This window comes from Emydura macquarii, unplaced genomic scaffold, assembly GCF_026122565.2.
Source record: "Emydura macquarii macquarii isolate MOO-44397 ecotype Brisbane River unplaced genomic scaffold, CSIRO-AGI_Emac_v2 contig_1363, whole genome shotgun sequence".
Lineage (NCBI taxonomy): Eukaryota > Metazoa > Chordata > Testudines > Chelidae > Emydura > Emydura macquarii.
Window position 1 is genome coordinate 16105646 of NW_027131500.1, and position 25867 is coordinate 16131512.

General features: G+C 38.4%; 1 long non-coding RNA gene across 1 annotated transcript in view; it reads left to right on the forward strand.

Moving 5' to 3' along the window:
• LOC137155491 (uncharacterized) overlaps positions 1-25867 on the forward strand; it is a 56970-nt gene that overhangs the window by 22079 nt on the left and 9024 nt on the right. Inside the window, exon 2 of the long non-coding RNA XR_010920492.1 lies at positions 18907-19026. This is a non-coding gene — a long non-coding RNA (uncharacterized lncRNA). The remainder of the gene's footprint in view (positions 1-18906; positions 19027-25867) is intronic.

Genomic DNA, 25867 nt, shown 5'->3' on the forward strand with positions numbered 1-25867 from the left:
TTCTTTACTAATGAATAAATAAATGAACAATATTTCTTCAGTTGAAACCTTGTTTGCACTCTTGTTCAGTCATCCCCGTCCCTCGATCGAGGCAACTCCTCTGCTCTCGGAACCCCGTGACCCTAGAGTAAAAGCCTTATTGGCCGTTTTGGGTCCACAACTGTCACCTCCTCTACTGTAAGGTTTTACCTTACCAGTGAAAATGCTTCACACCATTCTGCTGAGGATGAAATGAGAGTGGGCTTTATCTTTCTCTCTCTCTCTCAGTCCTGGCCCAAGTCCACCCACAAAAGCAGAAGCTGACAAAGAAACAAAGGGAAAAATAAAATATCTGAAAACCAGGATAGTTAAATGTTTCCTCCCAGGACAGTTTAATTTTGAAGCATTTGACCCATAAAGAGCTACATTACCAATGCTCTCAACTCTGCTTCTCTAACCTTGGGAATGATGTTATACATGAATAGATTCCAAGTACTTTATAAACTCAGACAAGAATCATTTCAGACACTAATTAATTTTAGGCAACTTTGGGGAGAATTGCCATGGCTATCATGACTTTACACAATAGTTTAGGACAAGAAGTGGAGAAGATGACTACATCCAATTGAAACTGTATGGGAAGTTAAGTAGGGAGAATGTCATTATCAAATTGGAATTTGGTCATGACAGCACTGCTAACTCTATTCTTGTAAAACAATGCCAGAGCTTTAGATGATTTATTATATCTCATGTAAAAGACAGAACCTCCTGGATAACACAGGGTCCACTAAAACACAGCTGAGGCATAGGCTCACTATTGACTTAAATGGAAGAATACTAGCTCCTAAATTATTGTCCCTTACTGAAGGTAGATGGATTTTCCTTGCAGGTCTTGCATTCAATTTTTTTTACCAGAAATCACACTTAGATTACAAGAACTGACAAAATCATGGCTCAAAATGGTAAGGCTGAAAATGACAAAACAGTTTTTAAATGCACTTTAAAAATGTCCATATGGACATTTAATATGGACAGTAAAACTGTCATCTGTCTTCAGCACAATGCCAGGAAATAGCAAGAGGTCATCGTGTCCACAGTATGAGACCAAGGCATGGCTCAGAAATTTTAAGAGCAAGGTGATAGGTATTAGTCTCCTGCATACTGGGAATATGATTTAAAAGACTTCAACTCTCTGTGTTAAATCCAAATTGTTTTCTTTTAGTGTATAACTAAATATTTGCAAGTTTCATTTCCAGTGGCCAAAAGTTGCAAACCTAAATGCCTAAATTAGACTCCTAATATATTTAGTCAGCCAAATAAAGTGTATTCATTGTCAGAGATGCTGAGCACTTGCAACTACCTTTGTACAGCTATGAGAGCTAAGGTTGCTCAGCACATCTGAAAATCAGGATACTAAAATTTAGCTTCCTAATCATTGATTTCAGAGCCTGAATTCAGACAACCAAGTTTAAACATGTTGGTCAATGTAGTTCATTAAATTGTAGAATTTGTAATAAACATTTTTATAATACTAAAAAATATTTTATAACACACTCTGCACAGTGAGGTCAATAAAAAAAATCAGCATATGAACATTTTGTAGATAATTGGCCCAATTATCAAATGAAAACCTCTTACTAGAATGATCGGACTCTATGGGTATGTCTTCACTGCTGTGGCAGCAGGGATCAATGCAGCAGGATCGATTGAGTGGGTTGTGGAGACCCACTCAATCGATCCCAAAGTGCTCTCCAGTCGACGCGGCCAATCATTGTATGCTTATATCATGATTATGTATGCAAATGTCCATTTTAAGACATTGTGGGTGAAATTTTAGTCCTGTGAGTAAAGCCCAAGTAAAAGGACTTTGACCTGCAAGAAATAAGCACTGCTTTTAGGAGGACAGAATATTCCTTCTGATTTGGAAGTGGTACATTAGGTTCTCAGGCAAATTATGACAGGATTTGTGCAGGTAAAGTAGGAAAACACAAAGCACAACAATTCTGAATTTTTACATAGTTTTGCAGTAATACTGCAATACAATGCAATTTTATTATGCAATTTGGAAATTCATAATTGCGGTTAATCTTGAAAGGAACAAAAAAATTAAATATTACACATTACAAGTAATTATATAGAAAACTATCTGTTACTATAGTAACAAAAATCAGCCATACATTTTCTAATTCCCTTCTGGCAGAATCTTTTTTCTGCTCTTTGGTTTGGGAACATCCATTGTGATTGTCATATAGATTATTAGAAATACAAAAATGAGGCAACAGAAAGAACACATCGTGGACTTATGATCCAGAAACAGGGCTTCTCACAAATGTGTGTCAAATATCCAGAGTTTGTACAAAATGCTTCAATTGGAGTTTTGCCTCAGAAATGAGGGCAAAACACTGAGCCCATAATCTATTTATAAGAGCTAAACAGGTACAACATCTAGGCAGCAGAACCGGATATTTCAGAGCAGGTCAAAAGATTGAGGTAGAAAAGTTTGCTGGCATACTCATTAATCCTACTCCTGTATATAAGCAGGAAACTTAGGGAGTTTCAACTGCTGGAGTTTTTTATTCATTCTCCCCTCAGAAGACGGGGTTTTCCTCACCTTAAAGGAAGATGGGGACTCTGGTCACTAACCCCTGGATCCAGGGAGTGCCAGAAGGCATGCAGCATCCACAATGGATACCCTTTGCCTCTGCTTTGCTGCCTGGTCTCAGCCTACTAGTGGCTGCTGGAGAGATGGTTCCTATGAAGCTATGCTTTCAGAAGTTCCTGTCTGTGGTTGCTCTCTAGAATCCCTCTAAAGGGGCAGGGTTATACAGCCTGATCCTATGCCCATTGTAGTCAATGGCAAAGCTGCCATTGACTTTAGTAGGGGCAGGATCAGGCACTTACACAGCACAGAGGTGGCAATGTTATAAGTTACTGCAATATTATGGTAGTTTCTTCTGCTGCTGACTTTCATAATGTACAACACAAGCTAGCCATTCTGCATGACAATGTGCTTATTTAGCTGATATTGCCTTATTTTCAATCTTTATTTGAGTACTAGGGTTAATCTTATAGCAGTTCGAACAGTTTATCAGCATTTACTTTTGTTTGCCTTTAACATACTTACAGCTTCCCCAGTCACTACACGGGTTAACTCCATCATTCTTGTTACAATATAATTTTCTCTCTGGACCTTGTCCATCTTTTTGAGGGTCTTCTGAATGTACTGGACAAAAATAGTTTAAAGTGTAGTCTAAAAAGCCCTTTACTGAAAGTTGGAACAAATTATTTTGACATGTAATCCATAACTTTAGGAGTGTAATTTTCAGAAGTGTTCAGCATTGGCCTAATTCTGCTCCCACTGAAGTCAAAAGTAAAACTCCCATTGTGAAGTCTAATGTAAATTACTTCTGAAAATCCTCTCATCTGTGTTCTAGCCCCTAGTCTTTTCCCACACACTCATTCTACTCATCTGCTTTCATTGCTGACGTGTGTTCTCCAAATTACATCCATTTAAAATTAATTCTCTTTGATTATTCTTGACCTAACCCATAAACATCACAACATTACCCTTGTCTAGGTTGATATTGACATGCCAAATGTCTTCTCATGCTTCCAATCTGTCTAGATCATCACTATGCTCAGTAATTGGATCATTTCAGCATTAATTCATGCCTTTTGATTGTGGTAGCATCACCTCAGTAACCCATATACAAAGCAAATGGAGTAATTAGCAAGCAACACCCATATAGAAATTACTTGTGAATGTCACAGGTGAATAGTTCATTCTGATGATGGGTGATGGGATACAAAACAGATAGAAGACTCCCTCAATTCTATTTCTTTGGAATAAGTCATTAGTGAATACTTCAACTCTGATAGGCAACTAAATCCCTGCCAAATTTTTTGCCTATACTAAATAATTCTAATTACTCCTCAGAGAATAAAAAGGATTAGCCCAGGTATTGATTCCTGCAATTCACCATGCATTCATCTTATTGACCTATAAACTTTTATTGTTGAAAACTGTCTCCACACTCTCAAATTCTGCCTTATCCGTTAAGGGGATTGATCCACTTCAGTAAGCTTGTGAGAAGCCATAACCCCCCCACCCCTCCTCCCCACAGTGTTCTTAATTTGAGACAGGTAACACTATCCAGGTCCAGGCATGGATTTAAATGTAATATACACTACCCAATCACAGTGTTATTGTAGACCCACACTTATAAACATCAACTTCAGTGTTAGGCCAACACTTTCAATTAAATTAATGGGAGCACCTCTCAAAAAGTCAGGTCCCTTCTGGCTTTAGCTGGCTACATTTAGGTACTTATATTAAAAATGTTGGCCTTACTGCAGTTGAATACAAGAGAAAGTAATTTTTCTTTAGAACTACAATACAAGCCTCATATATGCTGTGTACTAATCTTCCTTTCATTACACAACTGCAGTTATATAAACTACTTTGCACTCAGAATAACAATAATTTGAATGTGATTTTATGCAATAGAATAACTGCATTTACAAGATATTTTCTGTTCAGAATAAATGTACTTGAAATGCATTTAATTTTGGAACTACAGTTAAAAGACATTTTCATATTTGGCTGTTTAAATATGATTTCTTAGCAAAAATCTGCAGTAGCAAACCCCATTTTATCCAGCATACTGAGGATCGAATTAAGGTTTTATGCAGAACTTTTGCTATTTACAATCATGTCCTATTCACAATAACTACAGTCAAGGCATGAAGTGAGATGGAGCACCCATGCTTACAGACCTATCAATAAATAAATAAATGACAGCGAGAGCTCTGTGGTGGAACTACTAAACAATTTTTTTGAAGTTCCTTATAAACATAAATAACGTCTGCCCACTTTTTTCTAAAATTCCCTACCGTAGACAAAGCCCACAAGATTGAGCTACATCAGCTTATGTTTTCCAGGCTAACTTTACAGAGAAAAGGGATTGAGACTTACCTTTTTAAAACACTTAAAGCTGAGAATGTCCTTTATATTTCTATAATCATATATTTCATGCTCATATCAGGGCACATGTAGCCATGAGCTTTGTGGAGCTTCAAGACCAGGTCTGGTCACTGACAAGAAGATCCTAAATCTTGATAGCAGTGAATAGAAAGTGATTGTAAATTACATGGCCTAATCAGAAGTACCTATCTCCTGTTAAACTGGACATTCCAAATTTGCCATCCCCAAGTAGTTTCTTTAAAAGTTTCCACCTTTCAAAACATGATGCCTCTACCAAAGGTGTCATACAAAAGCACAAGCACAAGATAAGAACATGCATGCTGAGAATGAGGTGTGTTCATCCAGAGTTTTGTAGAGAGTCAATAGGCAACTGATGGCATCTGTTCTGCCTGGAATCCTTTCCACCCAGCACCTATTTGAGGTTTAAGTGTTGTGGAGGGCCTTACAATTTCCCTCCTAAGTATTTTAAGTGATTTTTTTTCTATTTAATTAATTAAACTGCAGTCTAATCTATTTACCTATTCACATACAATAGTTCTAAGACCTTCCCAACTATGACGAATTAGGAGAGTTCTAAGGCAGGTGAAATTAGGCTCAGTCGGTGCTACGAAAGAAAGGGAAAGCAAAATTCTATGTTCTCCACAGTTCTTTACAACTCAGGATAAAAAAAACTAGGGGGACTGTAACAGCATGCTGGCATAACCCCATAGTGTGGACACAGACTATGCTGATTGAGAGAGTTTCTCTGTCAGTGTAGAAACACCACCTCCCACATGGCAATAGCTAGGTCACCATAGTTATTTCTGCATTGATTAGTTTAATCTACACTGAGGGTTAGTTGGGCATTGGGCATAGCTATATCAGTTAAGGTGGGAGATTTTTTACACTGTGATCAATATAGGTACGTCAACCTACATTTTAAGTGTAGATCAGGTTTCAGAAACGCTAATGGCCAAACAAAGACTTCACAAGCTAGGCAACTTGCATTTAAATAGGCCAGCAGAGTGCAGAACCTTGGTCTGGAGCCATCTGCATTTGTGAAAGGATTTGTAGAAGGGGCAAAGGAAGCAAAGTATTTCTACTGATTTTTAGTCTTTGAGTTGTTTCTCAATATGGATATATCATCTTGTTTTCATATTCTTCTTGGTTTTAGTAATTAAACTCTAGAGAACAGTTGTATTTTGTGAATACTTATATGAGGAAGAAAAACAACGAGAGTCCTGTAGCACCTTAAAGACTAACAAATTTCTGCGGGCATAAGCTTTCGTGGGCTGCAACCCACTTTGTCAGATGCATGAAGTGGAAATGAGGAGGGAATTCTTTGCACATACAATAAATATGCTTTTAGGAGCCCTGAGGCATCAGCACTACAGGGCTAAATAAATGCTTTTGGAAAGAAATGAAACCTACTGAACACTGTTTTCACACTGTATGGGGAATCATTCAGCAGTATAGAATTTGATTTGTTATCTATCTCTGTTTCCAAGATGTTCGCATTTTCTCCTTCCCAGGGACTAAGCATGCATGGAATTGATTTAAGGTAATTGATTAACTATGCACCACTTAAATCCTATTTTAACAGCTTCAGTGGATTTAAGTGCTGCATAGGCCCTGTGCTAACCCTTTGCACGGGGCTGAATTTTCACCTTAGGTGCATGTTCTTTTCTATTATATTGGGCTTGAGCACCAGAAATATACTAAAAAGAAAGTGTAGAAATGTGCAGGTGCATTTGATTATCCTTATGAAAAGTTAATCAGGTAGTCTATTCACATCCTGTAGCGGGCAGTTTCTCAGGAACACCTTATATCCATACATGGGTATATTACCACTGCAAAGGCAACAGGAAATACGGCTCAAAGTTAATGGCATATTTCAAAACAGAGGGCATCCATGGATACCATGCCACAAACATACAGATGGGGGGCAGATGGCACAGTGGATGGCAAGACTAGCCATTTGTCAGAATAGCCATGCAGATAATATCAGCATCAGGATAATATCATCCCAGAAGCAAACCAAGGGAGCAGGCATAATACCAGTATGTGATGGTGCAGCAGGAACTTCTGGTTTTGGTAGGGCACAGCATATCTTGCATGAATTTCCCACAAACCATGAAAGATTGGTGTGTTCCGATTCCAGCAGAGTGCTTTAATTATGCTGTTATTCTGCACAGTCCATGCTTGGAGGTTCAGAAATTCTAACATTCTCTGCTGAGTGAGATGATATCTTAAAATATCATATATGGGGTCATTACTGGATGGAAGCAGATAATGTCAAGAATGAATGAGACAGAGCAAGGATCACGTTGCCCTTAGTGGCTAACCCACCAATGATCTAAGTCTCTATACTACTAGAGCTCACAGAGATTCTCCTTAAACTTGAGAGTTTAAACTAGGAGACAAGCATACGAGAGACACAGGGGGAGAAAGAGTTTCCTAGCAGCAGTACCTGGCTAATCAGGAGACATTATTATTTGTAGCACACACAGTGCTGTGCTCAGTGTCTCAAGACAATGTCTTTGCTCTAAAGAATTTACAATCTAATTTAAACATGACATTATGAAAATGGGAGAAGATAGAGTAGGGAGAGAGAATGACAAGGACAAGCCGAAATCCTCAAACATACTGGGAGTTAGGTGACTAAATGCCTTTGAGGATCCGGGCCAAGGTTACCTAACTGAGATCACGCAACAATTCTTAAGTATCAGGCCTATAGTTTGTAAAGATATTTTGAAATATTTCTCACTAAAGAATTAATATAAATAAAAGATATAAATAATTACTATTATAAAATTGTCCAACACTCAGGCTGCCAGTTGTGTAGCACGAAACAAGTTCAAAACTATGTGAAAATCTATGTTGCTATTTTTGCTGAGCAATACATACTGTATTTTGATATTGTTGCATATATTTTAAATATATTTCATAAACCACAACAAATGGATCTAATTAAAGGCATGATCCTACAAACACTTACTAATGGATATAGTTCTTGAATTGTCCCAATGTCTTCATTAGGGACAGTCCCAAAGACAAGCAGCAAGCCTGGTAATAATTGTTTTCAGGATTGGGTCCTTAGACATGTACTAAATACCCTTTCCATCCTTAGATTATACTTAAAGTAAATTTTATTGTATCACATCTGATTAATTAATCCCAACCTTCACATTACTGTTGTACCCATGCACTTTCAACATGCATTTTTAAGCTATAAAAGTCATTTTACCTCCTTGTGCTCTCTAGATTTCCAGCTTGTTAATTAAAAAGTAATATAGCTGCTATTCATTCCATTCTAAAGAAATTAAAATTACAGCATTATGATTACAATTATTAATGAATCCATTTTCTAAAATTACTTTTTTATGATGTACATGAAGAAAAGTGAATAACAGCATAACAAATAGGTAAAACAAATGGTGAATGGAGTGTTGCCAGCTTTTTATTATGATAATTAGGAATATTGAAGAAGAGTTATTTAGCAGTCTGGGGAAAAGCATGGCATTAGAAGCCAAGCTATCTTCATGTTTAGAGGAAAAGCATAATACTAATTTTATTGCTGTGTTACAAGTTTCCTGCATAATTTGAATATTGATGGGCTTAGTCCCCAGAAACAAAGGGCAATATCTCATTTGTGAACAATTAAAAGGGCTGTAGTGATGGTAAAAGACCAGTCGCCTCTAAGAAGGGCAAAAGCAGAGCCTCAATGGCTGCATAGTCCTCACTGACTGAATCTGTTTCCCCCCTTATAGTGACACCTGCTGAAAGACTTTATGTCCTACCATAATGGCATTCTCCAAGACTTTGAATTATGCACCGTAGTGCAGTGATAGGTAGGTAGTTAATCATTGTTGATGTTTTCCTCTCAACATTTTCTACACATCAGTGCACTACTCCATAAGAAATTATAATAGTCCCCAGCCCCTTTTCTTCTCATGTCATTGGCCTGTTATTGTCACTTGTTTGATTTGAATATATAGTGATTTTTTCCCCTGAATCTTTTAGAATAAATTTAAACTATTAGTGACATATTCTCTTGCCATTATTTTCAGTTAATTAGCACTCTGGTTATTCTTATACAACCTGCTAAAGATGAAGGGTATCACGCAGCAGGAAATAACATGAAGGACATGAAACCAAAGAACTTCAGATTATAGCTAAAATACTTTGGGTTGAATTTAAGCCTGCTATTAGTTATTGTGATTTCAATGAAGTTCCACCAGATGCATCAAATGTGAATTTGGCCCCTTTATAGTAAAGTGACCTACTCTTGAAAGTGAAAGTATCCATGGAAATAATGTCTCCTTTTTTACAGAAGAGTTCTGCTTTCTGGGTAAATTTCACCCCTTACAAAGGGCCAACTTAAGGCCTATCCACCAAGTAAGTCCCACATAAATCCAATTTTGAGGAATTCATGAGACTTAAATGGTGCATAGGTCTTACGCTGGCTCTCTACACAGAAATGAGTTTCTCCTTTTGTGCATATTCAGAGTCATATACAAATGCCTTCTGAAAACAAAATGTTGTTATTAGAGCTGTGCAAATAACTGATGTTTTGGTTGGCTGGCAGTTCTGAAAAATAAAAAAAATATTTCAGGTTGACCCTAAAACATTTCATTTTGGGGGCATTTTTAACTGTCTGAGCTGTTATTTTTTAATAAAAGCAAAGAAAATTTGGAAATGAAGGGCTAGGTTCACAAGGGGACGTGGGCACCAGTCACAAAAATGAGGAGAAGGAAAGAGTGGTGGTTCCCCCTTGTACCTGATAGCCCAGAGATTAGGACACTCACCTGGGTTGTGACAGATCCAGGTTTGAATCGCAACAGAGTAGTAGGGGCTCAAACATAGGCCTTCCCTTCCTCCCAGGAGCAGGCCTTCACCATTCTATAGGGTATTCTGATGTGGGGCTTTCTCAGGGCCTCTCATAAAATAACATGGCACTGCGTCTCAGAACTTAGGTCACCTGACTTGGGCTCATAGGGCTTTAAAATTGCAAGTTAGACTTCAGGCTCAGGCTGGACATCTACTTTGCAATGAGAGGGCAAGTGGAGGGTCTCAGAACCTGGGCTCCAGCTCAAGCCCGAACATCTACACTGCAGTTTTACAGCCCTGTGAGTCTAAGTCAGCTGATCCTGGCCATGTATTTGGCTGTGCAGCAGATCAGTGTAGACATGTCCTCGATCTCTCTTTTTAACGTCATTCCACCACTCTGTTAGAATAATTAAACAGTACTAGGTGAAAGCCTCTGTGCTAAGAACTTCGGCAGTTGGGCCAAGCAAATCATCTATGCAGTCTCCCTCATACAGCTAGTGAAATTGTTGCATCGCACAACCTTTTTCTTCTATCTTATGAAAGACGCATAATGCCCTTGGATATGTAAATGTTGCCTTCTCTATATTTTCTATGTTTCCTATTTTGCTGTATCATTTCTACCAACTGCATCTGAGAAAGTGAGCTGAGGGTCACGAAAGCTTATGCCTACTGAAATTAAAATTGTTAGTCTTTAAAGTGCTACAGAACTCAAGTTGTTTTTGCTGTATACAGATTAACATGGCTACCCCTCTGAAATAAGTTCCCTTGCAAATCTAGCACAAAAAAATTGCAAAATTTCATTTTGAGAATGTTGAAATGATCCATTTCAACATTTTTTAAAATATGTTCTTTAGTTTCAAATGAAACAAGTCACTAAAATAAACATGAATCCACTGAATGCTTTGGTCATTCTAAATCTGCATTTTTGGATGACAAAAATTTGGGATGAAAAATTTCATCCAGTTCTAGTTGTTATTGTTTTTTACCACTCTTAATCTTGTACAGGCAACACAGCTAAAAGAGTGAGACTGGTGCTGTTTCTTCTCTTATGTCATTTACAGCAGTGTTTACTGTACATTTCAATCAAGCAATGGGTTCGCACAGGTGTAATAAAAACAGAATTTGGAGGAGATGGGCTGGGCTAGGAAAAATCAAGGGCCTAACCTGGCCTGTAAAATTGTTATGACTAGTGATGATGCACAAAAAGGAAAGAACCCAGTCTGACTCCCAGGAAGGAAGTTAAGTTTGAGGCACTGGCATTACAGAAATCATCCTTCTGTACGTAGATTGAGCAGATTTGGTATGAAAGTAATTGAAAACTGCAAAACATGGAACCCACTCTAGAAATACAGTACAGGCTCTAGGGTTTTTCCATTAATGTTTAGCTATTGCTGTCACCACTCAAATTTCTAGTCTCCCAGATACCTCCAACCACAGTAGCAATCAAAACAAAACCTAGGAGATTGATTTAGGAATAGTAATGGCATGTAGACAGATTATTACACTAAGCAATAGCCCAAGAGTAAAAATAGCAATAAACAAATGAAATGGCCACAGTAAATTGTTCAGCAGCTGAGAGGGGAATAAAGAAAGGTGTTAACAAGGACTTTAATAAAATTCCTGTTAGTAACAATAGGGTGCATACATCTGCAGTTATGATTTATGAATACTTGAAAACAGAAAATAACTTACCTCCACTCCCACTGCCATTAATATTAGTGACATTAATAAACTAGTGATTTCAATGTGAGGAAGCTCACGGCTTTAGCTCCGTGTTTGTGTCTTATCTTTGATGCCTACCTTATCATTTTCTGCAACTGTTTATATAGTTGCATTGTGTTTTTGTTACTTTTCCTTTTAGATGTGTGTGTGAATAGACTGTTGCCTTATATTTCTATGTTACTTCATCTATGGAATAGGTTTTTTAAATTGGAAAGAAAAATAAGTATAATATGAATGCAACCTACTGTCAACTAATTCCCAGGTCTCTCCTTCTACTTCTGCACTGGCTAGCTAGAAAAAGGCAGAGCACTGTACTCTCAGACATGTAGTCTCTATTGACCACACCTCCGCAGTAAAGATACTGGATGGCCAAAGGCCGCATTATATAAATCCACAGGCTGCATCTGGGCTGTATGGAATATTTATGATATTTAGATAAATTCTTGGTCTGTGTTCCCAAAATTATGTAATGGTAGCTTCTAAAATAACATACTTATTGTGTTTACAACTTATCTATTATGGTTAGCATCATGTATTTGTTGATGGTGTTATTTTTGTTCTTCTGCTTAGGATAGCTCCAAATAAGTATTTATTTTTTTATTGAATTATTCCTTATGAAAAGAAAAAAAATTAAAATGAGGGTTGTGAAAGGGGTGTTTTGGGAACTGTGATTTTTGACAACAACAAAATGAGAGAAAGAGGATAAGGGGTCGTAGGGTATGTCCACCCCTTCCCACTGCGGGGTGGGTTGGGGAGTGTGGCGGCCCCATGGTTAGAACTTGCCTGACTGTCCTTGGATTCAGGACAGTATGGCCCAATGGCCAGAGTCAATATAGCTGCTCTGGGGATCAGGGCCGTGTGGCCCAACGGCCTGAGTCAATATAGTTGCCTTGGGGATTGGGGATGTGTGGTCAAATGGCCAGAGTCAGGGGGCTGCCACCAGAGGGATGATGGCCTGGGTGGGGGGATCCAGGTCCTCCCTACTCCACCGGGTCCCAGCCCAACGCCCTGACAGTGGCAAGGTTGCTCACCATGGAGTCAGCAGGAAATTTGCCCACAACATGCTGATTCTTCCCAGGAGTCATGGCTGTTTCTCCTTCCCTGGACTGCTTCCTACCCTGTCTCCTGACATGGTGGTCCACAGGTTTTCAGGGATTCCAGGCTCCTCAGCATGCAGAACCTTCTAAGACTGACTCCAGTTGGGGGTCTGGACATGCCAGGGACCCTGCCTGGTTCTTCAGGTTTCTTGCTGCCTTGGGCAAGGGCCACAACTGTTCTTGGGATGGAGCCTTCACCGAATGTCCTTCCTGCTCTGTTGTCAACCTAGAATATGCTAGGCTGTTCCCTTTTATACTGAGGCAGCACTTGGAGCATGTCCAGCACAGTCTAGGTGGCAGGACTTCTGCTGCCCATTGTGTGTGGTCAATCCTTTCGTAGCCAGTGTGGGGTATGTCCAGTTACCAATGAGGAATGCACAGAATATTGCCCCTGACCTTTCTAATAACAATCCTCATCCTATTTAAATCCATGGTAACACTTCCTTTGACTCAGGATCCTGCCCTCCCTTTCTCTCACACACATTTGCACATTTTATATGTATACGTACGTACGTACACACACACACACACACACACACACACACAAATGGTCTCAATGTAAAAGAGATAGCAACAGAGCAATAAAAGGAGGAGATGCTAAAATAGTGGCAGAGGATGGAACAAGGATAGCAGTGGTAACAGAGACAAACACAATACCTTCTCCTTTTCTCACTAACTAAAGCTGGAAAGCCACAACTTATCTGTCTCTTGTGCAAAAAACCTCATTCTTCTCTATCCTATAATCCAGGAGCATCCAATGTACCTCCTTTTTTTTCTTACCTCAGTGATACATGTGGCTGTGCTAGCAGAAACTCACAACTCTGCGCTCAGGTCAACAAAACTGGCTATTTATGTTTACTAAAGAGGTGAATTATCTGCTATCAGTTTCAGTAAATTTGCCAATCTCAATATCATTGCCAAAAATTGGCTTACAGAAACAGAAGCAGCTTTGTTCTAGGGATCAGAGTGATGGATAGTATATTCCTAGTTTATGAAAACAAAGAGGCAAAGCCAGGAATGAGTGAGCAATGGTGCATGTGATGCTCCTGAATCAGAAGGAAAGGCAAACTTCAAAAGGGACTTTTACAGTGGAAAGTTCTCAATCTTTGACTCACAGCTGTTTTGCTTAATTTGGTGATTATCTAAGATATTGGTGTGATTCTCTTCAGCACTAACACATTTTCTCTGCCTAGTGGATCTTGCAGTGAAGTCACAATGCTGAATTTCTGACATTTTAATTCCCCTAACTGACCATGATGTCACTCAAATAAATATAGTTGGGTAAAATTTCACAGTGAATAGTAAATTTGGCAAAATATGTACTTTTCAGGGTAATGAAACTATTCACAAATTCAGGTCAATTTGACAGTTTCAGCACCAAAAAACCATTAAAAAACTGCTGAAATGTCAAAGAGTTTCATTAACCTTTTTTAAAAAATTCATTGTTTTGTTTTGGTTCACGTTCAGTTTGAAACTAAACAGTTTTTCCCCACAGATTTTTTGGTTCTGCCACTGAAATGAAAAATCAATTATTTGCTCAGCTCTGTTCAGAAATGCAAAATTGGTAGCAGCAGTTGCTGGGTTGTGAAGGAGAAAATGCTTACGTTTATCAGCAAACAACAAAGGAAATGTCATATTAGGGGATACAAAGCTGGTTAGATGATTAAAATGCTTTTGGGATAAATGTTTTCAGTTCTCCCATTAGCTGTGATGTCAAAATTCCTCTTCAAGAAAATATGAAAAATCTTGAGCAATGACTTGAACAGAGTCTAATAGGAATTTTTGTTAAAGAAAAAACAATAAAGAATAAAGTTATAAGCAACTAGCACATATTTGGTATTTTTTCCCCAGTGGGGTTTTTGACTGTATTAATTTAACATTATTAAGATGCTTGCTTCAAATAGTTCCCTTCAGGTGTTAATAACACCATTTTAGTTTAAGGGTAACAACAAATAAGATTTTTTTTCTCATAGAGCTGGTGTGATTGGATGCAATGAACTGCACACAGGCCATGGCAAGGATGAAACTAAACTCCTGCCACAAATAGCAAAAGCTTCAGTGAAGGATGAAAACATGCAGCCTCTTCCAACAAAGGATAAAAACCTGAGTTGGAAGGGATGCATTGAGACATTGACTGGGGGTAGAACAAACAGGTGGGATTCTTGCTGGGCAGAAGAAAGCACGTTTCCTTTTCACTTGAAGTTAGGCTGAAGATATCCTTTTTGCATAAGTGATTTGGATTGAGCAGGGACGTATTATCCATTAGGCACAATAGGTACAGTGCCTACGAAACTTTCAGGACCTACGAAAAAAACTTTTCTTATATATAATTTTTTTTTTAAATTTAAAAAACTATTTATTAATAGCTTAAAATCAAATTAGTTATTTCGGTTGGGTGGCCTACGAAGGCAAGTGTGCGTAGGGCCTACGAAGGTCTTAAAACGGCCCTGGGACTGAGGGGCCTACTGCTTCTCCCTACTGCTTAAACTTCCTACTTACCTAGCTGTCTCCATTGTGGCTCTAAGCACTACAGCTGCCTGTTATGTAAAGTACCAGTTGATTTCTTATTGCTTTGGTTTATTAAAGTTGGACACACTGCAAAAGTAGGTGAAAGGAGGTAGATTGCTTTAAATGTCTGTTAAAAATAATAGATCTTTACAGTTCTATTCAAAGATGCCCCATCTCTCATAACTTCTTGCCTTGGCTTTCTAAAGTGAGATTTTCAAAAGTGCATGGACTTTCACATGCAAATGCCAGTGTATTCACATTTCGTGCTTTGCAAGCAGATGTACTTCTATTTCTCTGGTGCATCAGAGTTAACACAGAGCTGTTGGGCATGTACCTTTTTGAAAATCTGGTTCTGAAATGCTTTCTGTTAGACGGGAGCCCACACAAAAATCTGAATACCCCTGAATTTTGGGATGTTCAAAACTCAAACAAATTTCCATATTAAGCCCATCTTTCCTTAATACAAATAAACAAACAAATAAATAAATGTTATTGCCCCACCACGACCTCTCACGCATCTCTTTTTTTCTCTCAGTCGTTGGTGGGGTTTTCAAACATTCATTAAACATGTGGACTAGTTTATGGTTCTGCTCCACTCAGTGCTTATGACAGTAATTTGTCTCATCCAAGAAAAGACAGACATTCCTCCAACAAAAAAACAAATCACATTTAGAATGACCACATGATACAAGAGATCTGCTCCTGAATATTATCCTGAAATGAAACAACTCCATTTGGTTCCTATATTTGTAAATGCTTAGATTTTGTGCTGATTCTATACTTTGATTTATTTTTATTATTATTCATTTATTTTTGTTATTTTTGTTTTGAGAGAGAGGGTATTTTTCTTTATGGTATCCCCAGTGAGACCATGTTAGCTATAGGCTCACAACCAAAAGCGAACCTAATGGTTACAAGGCAACAGGTTCACAAGCTTTGATGGGATTTATAATCCAGAGACATTTGCAGTTTTGGAAAATAGTCCCTTGAAACTCGTCATTAACATTTTTGATAGAATAACCAAATAAATAGATTCCCTACTTGTTTCTGTGTAGAGAGGATGCTGTCATTAGATCTAAAATAAAAAGCAATAGCAAAAATATAATTTGGCACTATCTCCAGAGCATTCGGGGGTTTTTGGACATTGATATTAGACTGCAGTCAATGGGGATCTGCCCACACATCCCATGCGACTGTTGGTAGGGTCAATCTGGCATATAAATTAAAATTACTCCTGGAAAAGATTGAACAATATTCAAAATGACTGTTTAGATTACATGGGAAGGCAATTTATTTTCTGGATTTGTTTTTACTTAGTTTCTTACTACCAAAGGCATTGAAATTTATGTGATATTTCAACCTGTGGGAACGCTGTTATTTGTTGTAAAACAGGAAGGATGTTACCTTTGGGATTACAAAAGCCAAACTGCTTGACCTGAAAGGATCATCTGACCTCTGGTCCTACTTGTCTTCCCCTTGCCCCAAAAAATTGTATGAATAATACATAACAACTTCATAACTGGAGGTCTTTCCAGGTGCTTTATAAGGCAAAGAATGTAACAGCACAGCAGAGCTTGAGTCTGAAAGCTAATAAATCAAGAAACAATCTATACAGTAAAACTGCTGCAGTAGCATGACTGGTAGATTGTTATGATAGTAATACTAAATTAAAGCAAGAAGAAATAATGCGTCTCCTTTGTTTTATCCCCTTTATGCCTTATACTAGCTGAAATACAAGTGTTTACTATCCGTTTAGCAAAATAGTGTTTTATAAAGATGGATATTTCCACCTACATTACACATTATATGTATATCATGTCATCATGCACTAGATTTCTCTGATGGTAAGAAGTTATATGATTTAGAATGTATTCCATAATTCAACAATTTTCAAAGAAAGATATCTAACAGCAAAGAAACAGAGAGCTCTAAATTGAACTTTTATGTATTTTATTTTGAAAACCCAGGATACATCACGAAGAATCCATATGAATCTCAACCAATTTGAAAGCTATAATGTTAACCTCAGAGGGGTATTGAGTATAAAAAGCTAAAGCCTGACCATTGGCTCTTGTAGACCATGATCAGGTTTGCAGTATTTGGTATAATGCCATCAGCAAATAAAGGTTTTATGTTAAACGCTATTGCTCTTGAGATTGGAGAGCATTGCTTTTGTTCCCAATTATTCTGATTAGCAATTTCAAATCTGAAGCTTGACTGCTTCAACCTGCTGACACCCTACTAAACATTTTTGAAAAGTTGTAAAGTTTTACAAAAAATATAGAACATTGAAATGCTAAAATTGTGGGAATAGCTCTCTCAAGGGCAACTTTAGTTAAATTCAGTAGACTCTTTTGAATTTGGTGCATGTTAAAAATTTACTTTTATTGTTATATTTATTGCTGCTTGATGGTCTCCCAGGATTAGGCCCCAATTCAGCAAATTCTTTAGGCATGTGCCTAACTTTAAGTATGTAAGTAGTCCCACTGACTTCATTTTTATATCTCATTGCATCCTGATAAAGCTATTCCTACAATTCTCTGTTTTTCAGTAATTTACATATTTTATTTCAATGAGATTACTCTCATGCTTAAAATTCAACAGTGGTCATTTCCCTGGATTCCAGGGTGGCAAAAGCCTTTATAATCCCATAAAGGTACTTATCCCTTCAGTTCTTTCCAATCTTCTGTCTTGTAGGCCTTTTCCTGCCTGAGTGAATGTGTTGTAATGTGGGCCTGGAATTCTAGGTTCGACCATTTCTGTGAGATTGCTAGATTCCTATACAGGCCAAATGGGTGTGGCAAACAGTGATAAAAATCAAGGGTAGTCAAGAAGTGACTATATTATCAGATTCAAGTAATAAGATCTGCCAATTCTTTGTAGTTTGGTTTAGGTTAAATCCATCCTTCCCACAATTTTTTGCCCCACATCTTTGCTCTCCATTCCCCTACACACATGTATATTGGAGAGAAGGGCATCCCAATCCCTGTCCCCCATACTCCTGCTCCCCCTAAAATTAAAGCAACTGTATTAGGGTAGTTTTGCTCTCCCGCAATGGGAGACCCTAGCATAAACAAGTCAAAATCAGTAACGTCTAACCTGCTCATACTACATGAGCACTCAAAAGCTAGTTTGTCCTTAAGATCCTTAGGAGGTTTACTGTCCAACCTCAGTGATAGTAGCGGGGGCAGTAATATCACAGCCAGTGTTTCTGCATATCCAGGGTTCCAGTGAGATCTATAAACAAAAGCTCATTGTTTAATTCTCATTTTGTCTTTGATATTTACATGGCAATGATTTTAAACCACTAAAATTTCCTCAATAAATAATACATACAAAAGAAATTGGTCTGATGGAAGAGCCTATGGTTGTTGTCACTTCCATTAAATGAAATTCTGTTAGAGCTGTGGCAATTTCTTGGGCTTATGGATCTGCCAATGAAATCTGTAAGGTGAACAAGTTAGTCATCATATGTCATTAGTAGTTTATTCTGTCCACAGCAGAAGTTGTAACATTTGGCCACAATGCATTAAAAGAGACACTCTGAATTATGCCCATATCCTACTGGACATTGCTTCCTATAGTCCATCCACTGTCTGTGCTGGCTCTCCCTCAATAAATCAAAAGAGGAGAGGACTTACAAGTGGGATAAATAATGTACTGGTAATTCCCTTTGTTGCCATCTTCTGTCATCCTATTGCCATCCCTTGTGAATTTTGGAAGTTGAAATGTAAAGGGCACAGTTGGGATGTTGTTTATATACTATTGCCTTTATCAACAGTAATTTATGATCTTATTTTCTAATAGGTGGACTCACACCATGGGTCATTTAAGGTTGTTCCCCCATGGAATGGCAGAAAAGGACAACAATAAAATAAATTACCAACAACACTTCATCCTCAAATGTATTTGAGAACAACAGTTAAGGTAATTTGCAACATACTGGATCTTAACTTTAAACAACCTAGTGCAGATGGTGATTAATTACATACACTGAGATATGTCCTGCTCTAAACCAAAAATTTCAAAAGGCAAAGTAAATCCTATGGTGAACGCTGAATATCCTTTTTTAATTGTTTTCATAAAGACAGAGAAATTTAAATTAATTACAGAAAGAGCAGTAAATTGGAGTTGGCAAGGAGACAGATACTAGCAACCACTAAAATATACAAAATGGAAACAAAATATAATGGTCCCAATTCCATGTTATTTGTTATGTAGTTATTGCCGCTAAGCAATAACCCAAATTGAATGAATTAAAAGTGAAAGATGAGCACATAAGGCTTAACAAGATTATAAGAAGAGAATGAAGGATTTAAATTATGGGCATGCCAAAATTATAAATATTCAGGTTCCAGAAGTATCAGAGTGCATAAGACAATACTTTATTTAATGGAATTTTTCTTCCGTATAATTACTGCAGTGCCTAGGTCCACAGAGAATAGACGTCTATGGCATACTTTTGTTATTCCCCATTTCTTCTTTACTGTACAGGTTATAGTCCCTCCACTTTTTTATTCTAGTGTTACATCAATCAGTGCTGCATTTTCTAATATTCATGCCTATCAAGACCTTTTTCTTAACCAACAGCATTAACAAGGTCAATTCCTCTATAAGAAAATCCAAATATTTGACCAGATTAACAGGTGAGGTGCTTTTGCCTTGGTTAATTCTTTCTTTTTTTATTTATGGAAGAATCTTGTTACAAGAACGCTATAGTAGTCTTCTTCAATTCCTGCTCTAGCTGATGTACAGTACGTCTTACCCTATTAAACAAGATTTTAGAGGTGTAGGACCTAATATTGATCCTTGTTTCATTTCTGAAAATGGAGATAGACGGTATATTGAATGACTGCTTTCATCCCCACCTGTCTGCTGTGCATCTGTGCTTGTATAGCTGTGTAATATATATTATAAATATCTGTCTGAAGCACCATTCCTCCCATGTCCTTTCCACAAGCCAAAATTACCAAAGATGGCAGCCTTAGTACTTATACATCAGATTTCAAATGTGCAATACTCTGAAGCTAAAAATGGATTTCACAACAAGATCTGCAGGGAAAACCAAAAAAACAGTATCTGTGGGATCTCTGCATTATGTGAAAAGCCAAATTTTTAGGACTCAAATATATATAAAATTAGCAAAAACTATTCACCAACTTCATTCAGCTCAATATATAACATTAATATATATTTCTGTACTGAAGTTCTGGATTTCCAAATGTATTTTGAACAATTATGTTATTCAGATACTTCATGTTGATTTGTTTAGATTAAGTAACTCATAAAAGACACCCTGTAAGACATAGGGACAGGTTAAAGAATATTGAGGATAAGTTAAATGTATTTAAGTCATCAGGACCTGATGAAATTCATCCTAGGGAACTTAAGGAACTAACTGAAGCAATTTCGGAACTGTTAGCAATTATCCTTGAGAACTCCTGGAGGACAGGAGAGGTCCCAGAAGACAGGAGAAGGGAAAATATAGTTCCTATCTTTAAAGAGGGGAACAAGGGGGTCCCGGGGAATTATAGGCCAGGCAGCATAACTTCAATACCTGGAAAGATATTGGAGCAAATTATTAAACAATCAATTTGTAAGCACTTGGAAGATAAGGGTTACAAGCAATAGTCAGCATTGATTTGTCGAGAACAAATCATGCCAAAACAACTTAATTTCCTTCTTTGATAAGACTACTGACCTAGTCAATGGGGGGAAGCAGTAGATGTGATATATCTTGATTTTAGTAAGGCTTTTGACATAGTTCTTCATGACATCCTCATAAGCAAACTAGGGAAATATAGTTTAGATGAAATTACTACAAGATGGGTGCACAACTGTCTTAAAGACTATACTCAAAGTGTAGTTATCAATGGTTTGCTGTCAAATTGTGGGGAAGCATCTAGTGAGAACCCACAAGGATGAGTCCTGGTTCCAGTACTATTTTATCCAAGTCATTAATGAAAATATTATGGAATAGAGAGTATGTGTATAAAATTTGCAGATGATACCAAGTTGGGAGGGAATGCAAGCACTTTGGAGGATAGATTTAAAATTCAAAATGATCTTGACAAATTGGGGAATTGGTCTGAATTCAACAAGATGAAATTCAATAAAGAGTGAACTCAACATTCTAGTGCAACATACGTCACTTAGGAAGGAAATATCAAATGCACAACTACAAATGAGGAATTATTGTCTAGGGGTGGTACTACCACTGAAAACGATCTGGGAGTTGTTGTCAGTGTGATGCAGCTGCAAAAAAGGCTAATGTGATTCTGAGGTGTATTATACAGAGTGTTGTAGGTAAGACACAGGAGGTTAATTGTCCCATTCTACTCAGCACTGGTGATGCCCCAAGTGGAGTACTGTGCCCATTTATGGGTATGACAATTTAGGAAACCTGTGGACAATTTGGAAAGAGTCCAGAGAAAAGCAACAAAAATGATAAAAGGTATAGAAAACCTGATCTATGAGGAAAGATTAAAAAAACTGGGCATATTTAGTCTTGAGAAAAGCAGACTGAGGACGACCAGATAACAGTCTTCCAGTATGTTAAGGGCTCTTCTAAATAGGATGGTAATCAATTGTTATCCATGTCCACTGAAGGTAAGACAAGAAATAATGGGCTTAATCTGCAGCAAGGGAAATTAAGGTTAGATATTAGGAAAAACTTTCTAACTACAAGGGTAGTTAAGATCTGGAAAATGCTTCCAAGGGAGGCTGGGGAGTCCCCATCATTGGAAGCTTTTAAAAACAAGTTGGCCAAACACCTATTAGGGATGGTCTAGGTTTACTTGGTGCTGTCTCAGCACAGAGGGATGGACTTGATGACTTCTTGAGGTCCCATCCAGCCCTACATTTCTATGATTTTATAGCCCTACTGTAGTGAGAATGAACCAGAATCTCTGCTGCAGATCTGGATGAGAGCACTCTGCTTGCTGTATGAAAAGTGGGAGGAGCCATGACTTCTCTCACTCCCCATTCTTTTCCCCTTTTCTACTGGGGAGGCTAATGTTGTGCCTGTGTCTCTCAGGCTGGCTATGCTAAGGCTGTCCTTTGCACAATTCAATCCAGTTCTGCACAAAAATATAAGTGGATGAATCATTGTGTTCTTTTCCCCTCTTCTGTGGGCATGCCAATGGCCAGCCATAATACTGTGATCTTGTCCCAACTGGAGTCAAAATGATCCAAAAGTCATGTTAATGTTTGTACAAAGAGTAGAACAGGGATTCCTTGACCTCATCAAATGTGGTTTTGGGTTCTGAGCAGAACAACCTAATTTCATTCCAATCTGAAAGATGAAGTCACAGAGTGGATAAATTGCTGTTTAACAAATACGTATGCTAGAATTGCACTCAGATTGTGACTACATTTTAGCCTCTAATGGCACATCATTACCAGTAATACTTTGCAGATTTCTTTTGAAATCATTACCTTCTGACAGGCAGCAACTCTAACCCTGTTTTGCACCTTTTTAACAGAACTTTCAGACAGTTTGACTGTAGTAATTTATAGTGCATGTAATTGCAACCTTCATCGGTGGGCAAAATAGCTGAAGTCTGACATGAGGTGAAAAATGTGACAGCTAATAATAAAGGTAAAATGGCTTCTTTTTCAGGAAACATATTAATGGCAAGAAAAGCTTGGGGCCCAAGTTATGATGTTTATAGTCAATTTTCATTATTTTCTCATCATTTATACCCAAATGAAAGGAAGCTAAGATGCTTGAGACAAATAGTCATTCTTTTAAACCATGTTGTCCATTTAAAATATCAAGTCATCCCAAGGTACAGCAGAAAGATTCAAACTTCCTTTTGATCTGTGATGATTGCACTTATTTGAAGACATTATTATTTTTAATTACTTTCTAAATTTTAGACCGCATGAAATTATAAACCTCTTTTTAAGTTTCTTTGGCAAAGCAGTGTAGCACAGGGGATTCCAACGTGCTAAACAATTTGTCAGCTTATTAACAATAAAACTGAAATTTGTCCAAAAAAATAGAATGTTTACAAACAGCTTCTGTTGATGTGTAAGTCAGAATCCTTCTGTTAGCATAAGAACTCATACTGGTAGCATTAAGTCAAAAGCCAATATTATGGTATTTCAAAAGATTATCAGCAGAGCCTGATGGCCATAGGTGCACTCCAAATACAGCAAGAGAGGAGCTGGTTGGGAATTTTTCCATCAGAAAATGTTGATTTGTCAAACCTGAAACTTTTCATTCAAAAATTTTGTTGGGAAGGTTTCTTAGGTCTGGGATGGAATTTCAGGTCAAAACCAGAGACAACCACCCAAGGATAGTCAATTGCTTGTAGCTAGCCAAATCAGGCCGAGGAGGGACTTGAACCTGGATTACCGACAATGCAGATGAATGCCCTAGCTACAGGATATTCTGAGTGGGAAGCACTGTTTATTATTTTTCATGAAAAATTTCAAAAGGCCTTGGTTTGTTTTGTCCCAATGCAGAAAAAAACAAACGCCAAAATGGAATTCATGTTTTCCAGCCAGCCCTAAATGTGAACTTGTATCCAGTCAATAAATGATGTACAGCATGGGTTTTGGGGATTGGGAGTTTGGCAGGGGGCTGTGGCTGTATTTTAGTTTATTAGAGTGGGACAGAGCAATAATGATGCTTTTTGCTTTTGTACAAATGCTTTGCCTTTCAAAGAGCTGGGCAGTTAAAGAAGAGGTAGTCCATGTAGAAAATGGACTACAGTTACTTCAAACGGAGTGAAAATTCACATACAGTGGATAAAATACATTTGCAGCTTTGTGAAAATGACAAAATACTTACCACATATAAGCCCTTATAACTGTGTTGAATCTAATCTTTTATGGGCTGTCTGTTTTGATGCACTATCCTCTAGCTGACATTTAAAAATATTTTCTGCTTAGTTTAATATCTAAGGGGTGCAAAATGTACTTTGCTCACAACGAACTAATGAGATTAATATGTGAGAGTCACATTACTCAATTAAGTAAAAACAGCTTGTTTTTTTACTGAGCACTTCCATAGCCCTTTCCATTTTCAAACCCCACAGAGAAAGTCAGTGTCAGCGCTCGGTTGGAATTAGGTTTCCTGGAAATTGGTATTGGATTCAGACCTCTAGATTTACCTTTCTTCCTTTTTCTTATACAGTAGTGCATGGTCTTGTTTAAACAAGTCTTTTATTTTAATACATGTTTGATTCATTTAAAACCAAACTTATGATGAATTGATTTAAAAAGGACCGACTATGAAACCCTCAGGCCAGGATAGATTTGGAAAGGATTAAGTCTTTGCTTAACTTTACAATGATAAACATGCAATGGACAGGACTGATTCTGCTGGACTCACGTTCATAGGACTTCAACATTGGTTGGGGCAGAAAGGAACCAGAATAAATAGCAACCGAAGGTAGCTAGTATGATGGGAAAGGAGTAGCATTTTCCTGCCCCCTAAAGATGGCAGAAGCCAGTATGTGACAAGACCATACGAATGGGGCTCCCTGCAATTTCAGCAGGGTGGCAATTGGGGGGGGGGGAGATGGAGGGCTGAAGCCAGGGAGCAGTCATTCTACCCAGTTAAACCATCACATATTTCAGTGGAAAATCGGTTTCAAACTAATGCTACTGAGAGAAACAGTTTCTCTTCCATAGTTTCTACTCTTTTGTCCCATTGGTTATGTGTACGTAAAGAGGGGAAGTGTACAGCCATTGTTTTGCAACCAGTGGTACCCCAGTTCCTGAGTGAGACTGATGTGCCAGGACGAGTAATGTGGAATAGATGGCTGTGACGGAGTCCCACAGGAGCAGGGCTCTGGAATTACTCGGGCAAAGCCAGTCAGGACTCTAGTGCTTGGAGTCTGCCTCCCACCACCTTGCTCTCCACACACCAGTACAGCTGCCTCCTGAATCTGGCCTTGGCGTGTTCAGCACCCCTGCTCCGCCTGAGCTCCCCCTGGACGGGACTCTGAGGAGCGCCTACACACCCCCAAAGGGACCATGCACCCTGCCTTGCAGTCAGAAGCGATTCACAGCCAGTGTGGAAATCAGAAGGGTTTAGTAGTTCTCAGGATCACAGCATAGAAAGACTCTGTTAGCAGATTAATTAGAATTTACAGCAGCAACCAACTTGGAAGCCTCTGAGACCATTCTCAGGCCCTGCTCCCAAGGCCCCTTATGGCAGACTGCCTTTCCAGCCAGCGCCATGCCCCTCCCCAGTCCTTTGTCTCCTTCCCGGGCAAGGTGTCTACCCCTCCTTGTTTCCGCCTGCCGCAACTTATGACCTGTTGCAGCTGGCTGGCACAGGGCAGGGGGTCCTGGCCATTGTTTGTGTACTTGTGGCAGGTCCCACCCTATAGTGGCCTCTGCAATGATCACACACCCGGTTCTCATCACCAAAATACATGAGTAACATATGTGGAAAACTGAGGCACACACAGCACTCAGAGAAAACCCCAAAAATATCTCCACTTTGTCACAATGGCATTCCACATGAATGTTCCATGATGTATATAGCTGGGATTGGATTTTCCTAATGGCTTCAGGAGTCTCTGGGGACTTAGGGCCTGATTCTGCACCATTAAAGTCAATGGGAGTTTTGCTACTGACTTCAACTAGAAACAAAATCGTGGCTATTGTGTGCCACCCCCACTTTCCATCTCTGCTGGGATGGAATGACTAAAAAATGTGCCTAATAATGGACCTTCCAGCCCAGTCCTCCCACCTCAAACCTACACCATCTTAATAACCTATTGTGTGGCTCCCAAAATTCCACGCT